Raw genomic sequence first — 13,964 nt, forward strand, 5'->3', positions numbered from 1 at the left:
GGAGAGGAATGCCGAGAGGCCCCCGAGGAACTCGCATGGGGACTGGCCTTTCCTGAGGCCACCAGAGCGGGTCCCTGAGGTCCCCGTCGTAAGTCGAGAGCACCTGCCGCAACTCGAGAAAATCCAGGAGGTTTTGCCCTCCAGGCGAGATGAGGCCCATTTCCGCTGAGGCTTCTCGAGGCTAATCACGTCTAACCACTGGAACTTCCAAAGGGTCCTTCACACCCTTGCTGCAACTCAAGAAGTTCCCCGACATACCCGTCTGCACTCGAGAGGAAGCACGTGGGGTCCCGCACACATCCAGGGGAGCCCCGTTTCCGCCTCCTAGCTCGAGATGAGGGATCCTTTCCCTGTTTAGTAGGGAAAGAATTCCCGGCGTTCCCGTCGCATCTCAAGAGGAGGCGCTCTCCACAGGAAAGGCGAGAGGAACTCCAGGGTCGTGCCACCATTCCAAGAGTCCCCCAGATGTGTCAGTCCATTCCAGAGGAACCTGTTTTCCCTGCACTGCCTTGACGTTCAAGCCGAGGATCGACTCCCACCACGTGTGCACGTGGGACAGCCCTGTGGGAAAGCCTCGTGGGAAAGCCTCGTGGGAAAGACTCGAGGGAAAACCATAGATCCTTTGATCCACGCGGCGGACTGCGTGACACTGCTGCTACCGCTCTGGAGGAAAGCGCAAGTGCATGCCCGCATTCGAGACGAGGACTGACTCCCCTGGGGAGATTCCAGAAGTACCCCAAGATCCATGTCAGCACTGGAGAGGAATCCTCAGGTTCCGGCCCCGACTCCACACAAGGTCTTAGGCCCCGGCATCGACGGGAGAGGAATCCCGAGAGGCCCCTGAGGAACTCGCATGGGGACTGGCCTTTCCTGAGGGCACCAGAGCGGGTCCCTGAGGTCCCCGTCGTAAGTCGAGAGCACCTGCCGCAACTCGAGAAAATCCAGGAGGTTTTGCCCTCCAGGCGAGATGAGGCCCATTTCCGCTGAGGCTTCTCGAGGCTAATCACGTCTAACCACTGGAACTTCCAAAGGGTCCTTCACACCCTTGCTGCAACTCAAGAAGTTCCCCGACATACCCGTCTCCACTCGAGAGGAAGCACGTGGGGTCCCGCACACATCCAGGGGAGCCCCGTTTCCGACTCCTAGCTCGAGATGAGGGATCCTTTCCCTGTTTCGTAGGGAAAGAATTCCCGGCGTTCCCGTCGCATCTCAAGTGGAGGCGCTCTCCACAGGAAAGGCGAGAGGAACTCCAGGGTCGTGCCACCATTCCAAGAGTCCCCCAGATGTGTCAGTCCATTCCAGAGGAACCTGTTTTCCCTGCACTGCCTTGACGTTCAAGCCGAGGATCGACTCCCACCACGTGTGCACGTGGGACAGCCCTGTGGGAAAGCCTCGTGGGAAAGCCTCGTGGGAAAGACTCGAGGGAAAACCATAGATCCTTTGATCCACGCGGCGGACTGCGTGACACTGCTGCTACCGCTCTGGAGGAAAGAGCAATTGCATGCCCGCATTCGAGACGAGGACTGACTCCCCTGGGGAGACTCCAGAAGTACCCCAAGATCCATGTCAGCACTGGAGAGGAATCCTCAGGTTCCGGCCCCGACCCACACAAGGTCTTAGGCCCCGGCATCGAAGGGAGAGGAATGCCGAGAGGCCCCCGAGGAACTCGCATGGGGACTGGCCTTTCCTGAGGCCACCAGAGCGGGTCCCTCAGGTCCCCATCGTAAGTCGAGAGCACCTGCCACAACTCGAGAAAATCCAGGAGGTTTTGCCCTCCAGGCGAGATGAGGCCCATTTCCGCTGAGGCTTCTCGAGCCTAATCACGTCTAACCACTGGAACTTCCAAAGGGTCCTTCACACCCTTGCTGCAACTCAAGCAGTTCCGCGACATACCCGTATCCACTCGAGAGGAAGCACGTGGGGTCCCGCACACATCCAGGGAAGCCCCGTTTCCGCCTCCTAGCTCGAGATGAGGGATCCTTTCCCTGTTTCGTAGGGAAAGAATTCCCGGCGTTCCCGTCGCATCTCAAGAGGAGGCGCTCTCCACAGGAAAGGCGAGAGGAACTCCAGGGTCGTGGCACCATTCCAAGAGACCCCCAGATGTGTCAGTCCATTCCAGAGGAACCTGTTTTCCCTGCACTGCCTTGACGTTCAAGCCGAGGATCGACTCCCACCACGTGTGCACGTGGGACAGCCCTGTGGGAAAGCCTCGTGGGAAAGCCTCGTGGGAAAGACTCGAGGGAAAACCATAGATCCTTTGATCCACGCGGCGGACTGCGTGACACTGCTGCTACCGCTCTGGAGGAAAGCGCAAGTGTATGCCCGCTTTCGAGACGAGGACTGACTCCCCTGGGGAGACTCTAGAAGTACAAAAAGATCCATGTCAGCACTGGAGAAGAATCCTCAGGTTCCGGCCCCGACTCCACACAAGATCTTAGGCCCCGGCATGGACGGGAGAGGAATCCCGAGAGGCCCCCGAGGAACTCGCCTGGGGACTGGCCTTTCCTGAGGCCACCAGAGCGGGTCCCTCAGGTCCCCGTCGTAAGTCGAGAGCACCTGCCGCAACTCGAGAAAATCCAGGAGGTTTTGCCCTCCAGGCGAGATGAGGCCCATTTCCGCTGAGGCTTCTCGAGGCTAATCACGTCTAACCACTGGAACATCCAAAGGGTCCTTCACACCCTTGCTGCATCTCAAGAAGTTCCCCGGCATACCCGTCTCCACTCGAGAGGAAGCACGTGGGGTCCCGCACACATCCAGGGGAGCCCCGTTTCCGCCTCCTAGCTCGAGATGAGGGATCCTTTCCCTGTTTCGTAGGCAAAGAATTCCCGGCGTTCCCGTCGCATCTCAAGAGGAGGTGCTCTCCACAGGAAAGGCGAGAGGGATTCCAGGGTCGTGCCACCATTCCAAGAGTCCCCCAGATGTGTCAGTCCATTCCAGAGGAACCTGTTTTCCCTGCACTGCCTTGACGTTCAAGCCGAGGATCGACTCCCACCACGTGTGCACGTGGGACAGCCCTGTGGGAAAGCCTCGTGGGAAAGCCTCGTGGGAAAGACTCGAGGGAAAACCATAGATCCTTTGATCCACGCGGCGGACTGCGTGACACTGCTGCTACCGCTCTGGAGGAAAGCGCAAGTGCATGCCCGCATTCGAGACGAGGACTGACTCCCCTGGGGAGACTCTAGAAGTACCCCAAGATCCATGTCAGCACTGGAGAGGAATCCTCAGGTTCCGGCCCCGACTCCACACAAGGTCTTAGGCCCCGGCATCGACGGGAGAGGAATGCCGAGAGGCCCCAAAGGAACTCGCATGGGGACTGGCCTTTCCTGAAGCCACCAGAGCGGGTCCCTGAGGTCCCCGTCGTAAGTCGAGAGCACCTGCCGCAACTCGAGAAAATCCAGGAGGTTTTGCCCTCCAGGCGAGATGAGGCCCATTTCCGCTGAGGCTTCTCGAGGCTAATCACGTCTAACCACTGGAACTTCCAAAGGGTGCTTCACACCCTTGCTGCAACTGAAGAAGTTCCCCGACATACCCGTCTCCACTCGAGAGGAAGCACGTGGGGTCCCTCACACATCCAGGGGAGCCACGTTTCCGCCTCCTAGCTCGAGATGAGAGATCCTTTCCCTCTTTCGTAGGGAAAGAATTCCCGGCGTTCCCGTCGCATCTCCAGAGGAGGCGCTCTAAACAGGAAAGGCGAGAGGAACTCCAGGGTCGTGCCACAATTCCAAGAGTCCCCCAGATGTGTCAGTCCATTCCAGAGGAACCTGTTTTCCCTGCACTGCCTTGACGTTCAAGCCGAGGATCGACTCCCACCACGTGTGCACGTGGGACAGCCCTGTGGGAAAGCCTCGTGGGAAAGCCTCGTGGGAAAGACTCGAGGGAAAACCATAGATCCTTTGATCCACGCGGCGGACTGCGTGACACTGCTGCTACCGCTCTGGAGGAAAGCGCAAGTGCATGCCCGCATTCGAGACGAGGACTGACTCCCCTGGGGAGACTCCAGAAGTACCCCAAGATCCATGTCAGCACTGGAGAGGAATCCTCAGGTTCCGGCCCCGACTCCACACAAGGTCTTAGGCCCCGGCATCGACGGGAGAGGAATGCCGAGAGGCCCCCGAGGAACTCGCATGGGGACTGGCCTTTCCTGAGGCCACCAGAGCGGGTCCCTGAGGTCCCCGTCGTAAGTCGAGAGCACCTGCCGCAACTCGAGAAAATCCAGGAGGTTTTGCCCTCCAGGCGAGATGAGGCCCATTTCCGCTGAGGCTTCTAGAGGCTAATCACGTCTAACCACTGGAACTTCCAAAGGGTCCTTCACACCCTTGCTGCAACTCAAGAAGTTCCCCGACATACCCGTCTGCACTCGAGAGGAAGCACGTGGGGTCCCGCACACATCCAGGGGAGCCCCGTTTCCGCCTCCTAGCTCGAGATGAGGGATCCTTTCCCTTTTTAGTAGGGAAAGAATTCCCGGCGTTCCCGTCGCATCTCAAGAGGAGGCGCTCTCCACAGGAAAGGCGAGAGGAACTCCAGGGTCGTGCCACCATTCCAAGAGTCCCCCAGATGTGTCAGTCCATTCCAGAGGAACCTGTTTTCCCTGCACTGCCTTGACGTTCAAGCCGAGGATCCACTCCCACCACGTGTGCACGTGGGAAAGCCCTGTGGGAAAGCCTCGTGGGAAAGCCTCGTGGGAAAGACTCGAGGGAAAACCATAGATCCTTTGATCCACGCGGCGGACTGCGTGACACTGCTGCTACCGCTCTGGAGGAAAGCGCAAGTGCATGCCCGCATTCGAGACGAGGACTGACTCCCCTGGGGAGATTCCAGAAGTACCCCAAGATCCATGTCAGCACTGGAGAGGAATCCTCAGGTTCCGGCCCCGACTCCACACAAGGTCTTAGGCCCCGGCATCGACGGGAGAGGAATGCCGAGAGGCCCCAAAGGAACTCGCATGGGGACTGGCCTTTCCTGAAGCCACCAGAGCGGGTCCCTGAGGTCCCCGTCGTAAGTCGAGAGCACCTGCCGCAACTCGAGAAAATCCAGGAGGTTTTGCCCTCCAGGCGAGATGAGGCCCATTTCCGCTGAGGCTTCTCGAGGCTAATCACGTCTAACCACTGGAACTTCCAAAGGGTGCTTCACACCCTTGCTGCAACTGAAGAAGTTCCCCGACATACCCGTCTCCACTCGAGAGGAAGCACGTGGGGTCCCTCACACATCCAGGGGAGCCACGTTTCCGCCTCCTAGCTCGAGATGAGAGATCCTTTCCCTCTTTCGTAGGGAAAGAATTCCCGGCGTTCCCGTCGCATCTCCAGAGGAGGCGCTCTAAACAGGAAAGGCGAGAGGAACTCCAGGGTCGTGCCACAATTCCAAGAGTCCCCCAGATGTGTCAGTCCATTCCAGAGGAACCTGTTTTCCCTGCACTGCCTTGACGTTCAAGCCGAGGATCGACTCCCACCACGTGTGCACGTGGGACAGCCCTGTGGGAAAGCCTCGTGGGAAAGCCTCGTGGGAAAGACTCGAGGGAAAACCATAGATCCTTTGATCCACGCGGCGGACTGCGTGACACTGCTGCTACCGCTCTGGAGGAAAGCGCAAGTGCATGCCCGCATTCGAGACGAGGACTGACTCCCCTGGGGAGACTCCAGAAGTACCCCAAGATCCATGTCAGCACTGGAGAGGAATCCTCAGGTTCCGGCCCCGACTCCACACAAGGTCTTAGGCCCCGGCATCGACGGGAGAGGAATGCCGAGAGGCCCCCGAGGAACTCGCATGGGGACTGGCCTTTCCTGAGGCCACCAGAGCGGGTCCCTGAGGTCCCCGTCGTAAGTCGAGAGCACCTGCCGCAACTCGAGAAAATCCAGGAGGTTTTGCCCTCCAGGCGAGATGAGGCCCATTTCCGCTGAGGCTTCTCGAGGCTAATCACGTCTAACCACTGGAACTTCCAAAGGGTCCTTCACACCCTTGCTGCAACTCAAGAAGTTCCCCGACATACCCGTCTGCACTCGAGAGGAAGCACGTGGGGTCCCGCACACATCCAGGGGAGCCCCGTTTCCGCCTCCTAGCTCGAGATGAGGGATCCTTTCCCTTTTTAGTAGGGAAAGAATTCCCGGCGTTCCCGTCGCATCTCAAGAGGAGGCGCTCTCCACAGGAAAGGCGAGAGGAACTCCAGGGTCGTGCCACCATTCCAAGAGTCCCCCAGATGTGTCAGTCCATTCCAGAGGAACCTGTTTTCCCTGCACTGCCTTGACGTTCAAGCCGAGGATCCACTCCCACCACGTGTGCACGTGGGAAAGCCCTGTGGGAAAGCCTCGTGGGAAAGCCTCGTGGGAAAGACTCGAGGGAAAACCATAGATCCTTTGATCCACGCGGCGGACTGCGTGACACTGCTGCTACCGCTCTGGAGGAAAGCGCAAGTGCATGCCCGCATTCGAGACGAGGACTGACTCCCCTGGGGAGATTCCAGAAGTACCCCAAGATCCATGTCAGCACTGGAGAGGAATCCTCAGGTTCCGGCCCCGACTCCACACAAGGTCTTAGGCCCCGGCATCGACGGGAGAGGAATCCCGAGAGGCCCCTGAGGAACTCGCATGGGGACTGGCCTTTCCTGAGGCCACCAGAGTGGGTCCCTGAGGTCCCCGTCGTAAGTCGAGAGCACCTGCCGCAACTCGAGAAAATCCAGGAGGTTTTGCCCTCCAGGCGAGATGAGGCCCATTTCCGCTGAGGCTTCTCGAGGCTAATCACGTCTAACCACTGGAACTTCCAAAGGGTCCTTCACACCCTTGCTGCAACTCAAGAAGTTCCCCGACATACCCGTCGCCACTCGAGAGGAAGCACGTGGGGTCCCGCACACATCCAGGGGAGCCCCGTTTCCGACTCATAGCTCGAGATGAGGGATCCTTTCCCTGTTTCGTAGGGAAAGAATTCCCGGCGTTCCCGTCGCATCTCAAGTGGAGGCGCTCTCCACAGGAAAGGCGAGAGGAACTCCAGGGTCGTGCCACCATTCCAAGAGTCCCCTAGATGTGTCAGTCCATTCCAGAGGAACCTGTTTTCCCTGCACTGCCTTGACGTTCAAGCCGAGGATCGACTCCCACCACGTGTGCACGTGGGACAGCCCTGTGGGAAAGCCTCGTGGGAAAGCCTCGTGGGAAAGACTCGAGGGAAAACCATAGATCCTTTGATCCACGCGGCGGACTGCGTGACACTGCTGCTACCGCTCTGGAGGAAAGCGCAAGTGCATGCCCGCATTCGAGACGAGGACTGACTCCCCTGGGGAGACTCCAGAAGTACCCCAAGATCCATGTCAGCACTGGAGAGGAATTCTCAGGTTCCGGCCCCGACCCACACAAGGTCTTAGGCCCCGGCATCGAAGGGAGAGGAATGCCGAGAGGCCCCCGAGGAACTCGCATGGGGACTGGCCTTTCCTGAGGCCACCAGAGCGGGTCCCTCAGGTCCCCATCGTAAGTCGAGAGCACCTGCCACAACTCGAGAAAATCCAGGAGGTTTTGCCCTCCAGGCGAGATGAGGCCCATTTCCGCTGAGGCTTCTCGAGCCTAATCACGTCTAACCACTGGAACTTCCAAAGGGTCCTTCACACCCTTGCTGCAACTCAAGCAGTTCCGCGACATACCCGTATCCACTCGAGAGGAAGCACGTGGGGTCCCGCACACATCCAGGGAAGCCCCGTTTCCGCCTCCTAGCTCGAGATGAGGGATCCTTTCCCTGTTTCGTAGGGAAAGAATTCCCGGCGTTCCCGTCGCATCTCAAGAGGAGGCGCTCTCCACAGGAAAGGCGAGAGGAACTCCAGGGTCGTGGCACCATTCCAAGAGACCCCCAGATGTGTCAGTCCATTCCAGAGGAACCTGTTTTCCCTGCACTGCCTTGACGTTCAAGCCGAGGATCGACTCCCACCACGTGTGCACGTGGGACAGCCCTGTGGGAAAGCCTCGTGGGAAAGCCTCGTGGGAAAGACTCGAGGGAAAACCATAGATCCTTTGATCCACGCGGCGGACTGCGTGACACTGCTGCTACCGCTCTGGAGGAAAGCGCAAGTGTATGCCCGCTTTCGAGACGAGGACTGACTCCCCTGGGGAGACTCTAGAAGTACAAAAAGATCCATGTCAGCACTGGAGAAGAATCCTCAGGTTCCGGTCCCGACTCCACACAAGATCTTAGGCCCCGGCATGGACGGGAGAGGAATCCCGAGAGGCCCCCGAGGAACTCGCCTGGGGACTGGCCTTTCCTGAGGCCACCAGAGCGGGTCCCTGAGGTCCCCGTCGTAAGTCGAGAGCACCTGCCGCAACTCGAGAAAATCCAGGAGGTTTTGCCCTCCAGGAGAGATGAGGCCCATTTCCGCTGAGGCTTCTCCAGGCTAATCACGTCTAACCACTGGAACTTCCAAAGGGTCCTTCACACCCTTGCTGCAACTCAAGAAGTTCCCCGACATACCCGTCTCCACTCGAGAGGAAGCACGTGGGGTTCCGCACACATCCAGGGGAGCCCCGTTTCCGCCTCCTAGCTCGAGATGAGGGATCCTTTCCCTGTTTCGTAGGGAAAGAATTCCCGTCGTTCCCGTCGCATCTCAAGACGAGGCGCTCTCCACAGGAAAGGCGAGAGGAACTCCTGGGTCTTGCCACCATTCCAAGAGTCCCCCAGATGTGTCAGTCCATTCCAGAGGAACCTGTTTTCCCTGCACTGCCTTGACGTTCAAGCCGAGGATCGACTCCCACAACGTGTGCACGTGGGACAGCCCTGTGGGAAAGCCTCTTGGGAAAGCCTCTTGGGAAAGACTCGAGGGAAAACCATAGATCCTTTGATCCACGCAGCGGACTGCGTGACACTGCTGCTACCGCTCTGGAGGAAAGCGCAAGTGCATGCCCGCATTCGAGACGAGGACTGACTCCCCTGGGGAGACTCCAGAATTACCCCAAGATCCATGTCAGCACTGGAGAGGAATCCTCAGGTTCCGGCCCCGACTCCACACAAGGTCTAAGGCCCCGGCATCGACGGGAGAGGAATCCCGAGAGGCCCCCGAGGAACTCGCATGGGGACTGGCCTTTCCTGAGGCCACCAGAGCGGGTCCGTGAGGTCCCCGTCGTAAGTCGAGAGCACCTGCCGCAACTCGAGAAAATCCAGGAGGTTTTGCCCTCCAGGCGAGATGAGGCCCATTTCCGCTGAGGCTTCTCGAGGCTAATCACGTCTAACCACTGGAACTTCCAAAGGGTCTTTCACACCCTTGCTGCATCTCAAGAAGTTCCCCGACATACCCGTCTCCACTCGAGAGGAAGCACGTGGGGTCCCGCACACATCCAGGGGAGCCCCGTTTCCGCCTCCTAGCTCGAGATGAGGGATCCTTTCCCTGTTTCGTAGGGAAAGAATTCCCGGCGTTCCCGTCGCATCTCAAGAGGAGGCGCTCTCCACAGGAAAGGCGAGAGGAACTCCAGGGTCGTGCCACCATTCCAAGAGTCCCCCAGATGTGTCAGTCCATTCCAGAGGAACCTGTTTTCCCTGCACTGCCTTGACGTTCAAGCCGAGGATCGACTCCCACCACGTGTGCACGTGGGACAGCCCTGTGGGAAAGCCTCGTGGGAAAGCCTCGTGGGAAAGACTCGAGGGAAAACCATAGATCCTTTGATCCACGCGGCGGACTGCGTGACACTGCTGCTACCGCTCTGGAGGAAAGCGCAAGTGCATGCCCGCATTCGAGACGAGGACTGACTCCCCTGGGGAGACTCCAGGAGTACCCCAAGATCCATGTCAGCACTGGAGAGGAATCCTAAGGTTCCGGCCCCGACTCCACACAATGTCTTAGGCCCCGGCATCGACGTGAGAGGAATCCCGAGAGGCCCCCGAGGAACTCGCATGGGGACTGGCCTTTCCTGAGGCCACCAGAGCGGGTCCCTGAGGTCCCCGTCGTAAGTCGAGAGCACCTGCCGCAACTCGAGAAAATCCAGGAGGTTTTGCCCTCCAGGCGAGATGAGGCCCATTTCCGCTGAGGCTTCTCGATGCGAATCACTTCTAACCACTGGAACTTCCAAAGGGTCCTTCACACCCTTGCTGCAACTCAAGAAGTTCCCCGACATACCCGTCTCCACTCGAGAGGAAGCACGTGGGGTCCCGCACACATCCAGGGGAGCCCCGTTTCCGCCTCCTAGCTCGAGATGAGGGATCCTTTCCCTGTTTCATAGGGAAAGAATTCCCGGCGTTCCCGTCGCATCTCAAGAGGAGGCGCTCTCCACAGGAAAGGCGAGAGGAACTCCAGGGTCGTGCCACCATTCCAAGAGTCCCCCAGATGTGTCAGTCCATTCCAGAGGAACCTGTTTTCCCTGCACTGCCTTGACGTTCAAGCCGAGGATCGACTCCCACCACGTGTGCACGTGGGACAGCCCTGTGGGAAAGCCTCGTGGGAAAGCCTCGTGGGAAAGACTCGAGGGAAAACCATAGATCCTTTGATCCACGCGGCGGACTGCGTGACACTGCTGCTACCGCTCTGGAGGAAAGCGCAAGTGCATGCCCGCATTCGAGACGAGGACTGACTCCCCTGGGGAGATTCCAGAAGTACCCCAAGATCCATGTCAGCACTGGAGAGGAATCCTCAGGTTCCGGCCCCGACTCCACACAAGGTCTTAGGCCCCGGCATCGACGGGAGAGGAATCCCGAGAGGCCCCTGAGGAACTCGCATGGGGACTGGCCTTTCCTGAGGGCACCAGAGCGGGTCCCTGAGGTCCCCGTCGTAAGTCGAGAGCACCTGCCGCAACTCGAGAAAATCCAGGAGGTTTTGCCCTCCAGGCGAGATGAGGCCCATTTCCGCTGAGGCTTCTCGAGGCTAATCACGTCTAACCACTGGAACTTCCAAAGGGTCCTTCACACCCTTGCTGCAACTCAAGAAGTTCCCCGACATACCCGTCTGCACTCGAGAGGAAGCACGTGGGGTCCCGCACACATCCAGGGGAGCCCCGTTTCCACCTCATAGCTCGAGATGAGGGATCCTTTCCCTGTTTCGTAGGGAAAGAATTCCCGGCGTTCCCGTCGCATCTCAAGAGGAGGCGCTCTCCACAGGAAAGGCGAGAGGAACTCCAGGGTCGTGCCACCATTCCAAGAGTCCCCCAGATGTGTCAGTCCATTCCAGAGGAACCTGTTTTCCCTGCACTGCCTTGACGTTCAAGCCGAGGATCGACTCCCACCACGTGTGCACGTGGGACAGCCCTGTGGGAAAGCCTCGTGGGAAAGCCTCTTGGGAAAGACTCGAGGGAAAACCATAGATCCTTTGATCCACGCGGCGGACTGCGTGACACTGCTGCTACCGCTCTGGAGGAAAGCGCAAGTGCATGCCCGCATTCGAGACGAGGACTGACTCCCCTGGGGAGACTCCAGAAGTACCCCAAGATCCATGTCAGCATTGGAGAGGAATCCTCAGGTTCCGGCCCCGACTCCACACAAGGTCTAAGGCCCCGGCATCGACGGGAGAGGAATCCCGAGAGGCCCCCGAGGAACTCGCATGGGGACTGGCCTTTCCTGAGGCCACCAGAGCGGGTCCGTGAGGTCCCCGTCGTAAGTCGAGAGCACCTGCCGCAACTCGAGAAAATCCAGGAGGTTTTGCCCTCCAGGCGAGATGAGGCCCATTTCCGCTGAGGCTTCTCGAGGCTAATCACGTCTAACCACTGGAACTTCCAAAGGGTCCTTCACACCCTTGCTGCATCTCAAGAAGTTCCCCGACATACCCGTCTCCACTCGAGAGGAAGCACGTGGGGTCCCGCACACATCCAGGGGAGCCCCGTTTCCGCCTCCTAGCTCGAGATGAGGGATCCTTTCCCTGTTTCGTAGGGAAAGAATTCCCGGCGTTCCCGTCACATCTCAAGAGGAGGCGCTCTCCACAGGAAAGGCGAGAGGAACTCCAGGGTCGTGCCACCATTCCAAGAGTCCCCCAGATGTGTCAGTCCATTCCAGAGGAACCTGTTTTCCCTGCACTGCCTTGACGTTCAAGCCGAGGATCCACTCCCACCACGTGTGCACGTGGGACAGCCCTGTGGGAAAGCCTCGTGGGAAAGCCTCGTGGGAAAGACTCGAGGGAAAACCATAGATCCTTTGATCCACGCGGCGGACTGCGTGACACTGCTGCTACCGCTCTGGAGGAAAGCGCAAGTGCATGCCCGCATTCGAGACGAGGACTGACTCCCCTGGGGAGACTCCAGGAGTACCCCAAGATCCATGTCAGCACTGGAGAGGAATCCTCAGGTTCCGGCCCCGACTCCACACAATGTCTTAGGCCCCGGCATCGATGGGAGAGGAATCCCGAGAGGCCCCCGAGGAACTCGCATGGGGACTGGCCTTTCCTGAGGCCACCAGAGCGGGTCCCTGAGGTTCCCGTCGTAAGTCGAGAGCACCTGCCGCAACTCGAGAAAATCCAGGAGGTTTTGCCCTCCAGGCGAGATGAGGCCCATTTCCGCTGAGGCTTCTCGATGCGAATCACGTCTAACCACTGGAACTTCCAAAGGGTCCTTCACACCCTTGCTGCAACTCAAGAAGTTCCCCGACATACCCGTCTCCACTCGAGAGGAAGCACGTGGGGTCCCGCACACATCCAGGGGAGCCCCGTTTCCACCTCATAGCTCGAGATGAGGGATCCTTTCCCTGTTTCGTAGGGAAAGAATTCCCGGCGTTCCCGTCGCATCTCAAGTGGAGGCGCTCTCCACAGGAAAGGCGAGAGGAACTCCAGGGTCGTGCCACCATTCCAAGAGTCCCCCAGATGTGTCAGTCCATTCCAGAGGAACCTGTTTTCCCTGCACTGCCTTGACGTTCAAGCCGAGGATCGACTCCCACCACGTGTGCACGTGGGACAGCCCTGTGGGAAAGCCTCGTGGGAAAGCCTCGTGGGAAAGACTCGAGGGAAAACCATAGATCCTTTGATCCACGCGGCGGACTGCGTGACACTGCTGCTACCGCTCTGGAGGAAAGCGCAAGTGCATGCCCGCATTCGAGACGAGGACTGACTCCCCTGGGGAGACTCCAGAAGTACCCCAAGATCCATGTCAGCATTGGAGAGGAATCCTCAGGTTCCGGCCCCGACTCCACACAAGGTCTAAGGCCCCGGCATCAACGGGAGAGGAATCCCGAGAGGCCCCCGAGGAACTCGCATGGGGACTGGCCTTTCCTGAGGCCACCAGAGCGGGTCCGTGAGGTCCCCGTCGTAAGTCGAGAGCACCTGCCGCAACTCGAGAAAATCCAGGAGGTTTTGCCCTCCAGGCGAGATGAGGCCCATTTCCGCTGAGGCTTCTCGAGGCTAATCACGTCTAACCACTGGAACTTCCAAAGGGTCCTTCACACCCTTGCTGCATCTCAAGAAGTTCCCCGACATACCCGTCTCCACTCGAGAGGAAGCACGTGGGGTCCCGCACACATCCAGGGGAGCCCCGTTTCCGCCTCCTAGCTCGAGATGAGGGATCCTTTCCCTGTTTCGTAGGGAAAGAATTCCCGGCGTTCCCGTCACATCTCAAGAGGAGGCGCTCTCCACAGGAAAGGCGAGAGGAACTCCAGGGTCGTGCCACCATTCCAAGAGTCCCCCAGATGTGTCAGTCCATTCCAGAGGAACCTGTTTTCCCTGCACTGCCTTGACGTTCAAGCCGAGGATCCACTCCCACCACGTGTGCACGTGGGACAGCCCTGTGGGAAAGCCTCGTGGGAAAGCCTCGTGGGAAAGACTCGAGGGAAAACCATAGATCCTTTGATCCACGCGGCGGACTGCGTGACACTGCTGCTACCGCTCTGGAGGAAAGCGCAAGTGCATGCCCGCATTCGAGACGAGGACTGACTCCCCTGGGGAGACTCCAGGAGTACCCCAAGATCCATGTCAGCACTGGAGAGGAATCCTCAGGTTCCGGCCCCGACTCCACACAATGTCTTAGGCCCCGGCATCGATGGGAGAGGAATCCCGAGAGGCCCCCGAGGAACTCGCATGGGGACTGGCCTTTCCTGAGGCC

Source organism: Ovis canadensis, chromosome 10 (genome assembly GCF_042477335.2).
Source record: "Ovis canadensis isolate MfBH-ARS-UI-01 breed Bighorn chromosome 10, ARS-UI_OviCan_v2, whole genome shotgun sequence".
Classification (NCBI taxonomy): Eukaryota; Metazoa; Chordata; class Mammalia; order Artiodactyla; family Bovidae; genus Ovis; species Ovis canadensis.